This window comes from Capricornis sumatraensis, chromosome 9 (assembly GCF_032405125.1).
Source record: "Capricornis sumatraensis isolate serow.1 chromosome 9, serow.2, whole genome shotgun sequence".
NCBI lineage: Eukaryota > Metazoa > Chordata > Mammalia > Artiodactyla > Bovidae > Capricornis > Capricornis sumatraensis.
Window position 1 is genome coordinate 90,051,384 of NC_091077.1, and position 2,589 is coordinate 90,053,972.

Sequence of the window (2,589 nt, forward strand, 5' to 3'; positions counted from 1 at the left end):
AGAATTAGAGCAAGGGGAGTGCCTCAAGGTGACAATTAAGAAGGGAAAGATGAAGATAGGAAACAAGCCATTCAAAGAGCTAGAAACGTGGGCTCCAGACCAGGTAGTCAGCAATTGTGGATCCCTGAAGGAGAAGTGAGTAGATGTGTATCAGTTCAGTTCAGTTCAGTCGCTCTGTCGTGTCCAATTCTTTGCGACCCCATGAACCATAGCACACCAGGCCTCCTTGTCCATCACTAACTCCCAGAGTTTACTCAAACTCATGTCCAGTGAGTTGGCGATGCCATCCAACCATCTCATCCTCTGTCGTCCCCCTCTCCTCCTGCCTTCAATCTTTCCCAGCATCAGGGTCTTTTCCAATGAGTCAGCTCTTCGCATGTGTATGAGTGAGAAAAGACTTGGTATGGCCAGTGAGGTGAACAACAAGGAACTGGAAGAAGGAAGAGGGTCTGAATCTACGGAAATTTGTGGTCCACGGAACATTGGTTTCTAAACATGGTTGGATGGCACTGGAGGATTTTTGAACTGTGGAGTGATGTTATCCAATTTGTATTTTTCAAAAATCCATCTCTGAGAATAGATTATAGGGTCTGGTGAGGAACCGGGAGATTCATTAGGAAACGGGTAGAGTCCTCCTACGCATGTATTATATTAGCGATTTGAGCTGAATTGTGTCTTGCCTGAAATCAGTATTGTTGATGCCCTAACCCCAAGTGTGATGGTATTTGGTGATGGGCCTTTGGGTGGTAATTAGGTTTGGATGAGATCATGAGGGTGGGACCCTTAGGAGAATTAGGAAATAGATGCCTCAGAATAGACACCAGAGAGCTTGCTTTGTGTCTCTCCCTCTGTCCTGTGAAGACACAGCCAGAAGGCAACCATTCGCAAGGCAGGGCGAGGGCCCTCGCGGGCAACCCTGGTCATGCTGGTACTCTGACCTCAGACTTCAGCCTCCAGAGTTGTGAGGAAAGAAACTCCTGTTGTTTAAGCCAACCAGGCTATGGTATTTGTTATGGCAGCCTGAGTAGTCTGATAGGGCTAACCAGGAAGGGAGAAATGATGTGATGAGGGTAATCAGGTTTGGACGAGAGGGAGGGTCCAGGAATGTCCACTTACTGACTTTAGCTCACCAAGGTACTGTACAGAGTTCTCATTTCCAGTGTAAGCAAAAGCAGTGGGTGTGCCTGGCATGGGAAAGAAATTACTATGGTTTGGGGTAAGATCCATCTCCTGAAGAGTAGGGACAAAAGAGGAGCGTCTCAGCTCTGGCAACTAGTTTGCCTTCTATCCGTTTCCCTGTCACATTCATTTTCTGTCTCTGAAAAAGGCCAAGCCATTAAATGTAAAGAGAGCAGTTCTACAGGTTGTAGGATTAGTCAGCTCTCCAGAGGAGACTCAGAACTCCATCTGCCACAATTTATTAGATCCCTGTGAACCACACAAGTCTATTGACGAGTGGTAGCCAATGAAATGCCATTGCAACAATGGAGATAATGTAATAGCCATGTCATAAAATGATTCCTATCATCATGGTTACATTTGAATTGTTTCTCAATGCACTGAGCGCATGAAAGCGTTATGTTTCTACCCGCTAAATGGAATTCGGTGCTGGAGCTCCTCAGAGACACCTGCTGTGAGTGAGAGGTAATATCATGAAGATTATTTCTGCCTGGAGAGCGATTGGACAGATATGTGCCAGCTGCCTGTCCCAGTGCCGGACCATGTAACAAAGTGATTTAAATCCAACTGAAAATTAAATCAATTAAAGTATTTAAATTTCCCAATGAAGCAAAATTGCAGGTAGGCTGACTTCTCCTGTCTAATTTTGTGCCCCTACTTTGGGCAACAGGCTGTTATGAGGGTTCCATGAAGCATCAGTTCAGTCACTCCGTCATGTCGAATTCTTTGTGATCCTATGAACCACAGCACGCCAGGCCTCCCTGTCCATCATCAACTCCCGGAGTTTACCCAAATTCATGTCCATTGAGTCGGTGATGCCATCCAACCATCTCATCCTCTGTCAAACCTTCTCCTCCCACCTTCAATCTTTCCCAGCTTCAGGGTCTTTTCCAATGAGTCAGTTCTTCACATCAGGTGGCCAAAGTATTGGAGTTTCAGCTTCAGTGTCAGTCCTTCCAATGAATATTCAGGACTGATTTCCTTTAGGAAGGACTGGTTGGATCTCCTTGCAGTCCAAGGGACTCTCAAGAGTCTTCTCCAACACCACAGTTCAAAAGCAACAATTATTCAGTGCTCAGCTTTCTTTACAGTCCAACACTCACATCCATGCATCACTATGGGAAAAACCATAGCTTTAACTAGACAAACCTTTGTTGGCAAAGTAATGTCTCTGCTTTTTAATATGCTGTCTAGGTTTGTCATAGCTTTTCTTCCAAGGAGCAAGCGTCTTTTAATTTCATGGCTGCAGTCACCATCTGCAGTGATTTTGGAGTGAGGCCTAGATATATTACTATTCTAGACTCTTCCTAGGATAACTGTTTCACAGTAGTTCATTCCGTATCTGTTTTTCCTTCTGAGGAGCAGAGAGGCCTGAAAAAAGGATCTCATTTTTGGTCAAATATTTGAATT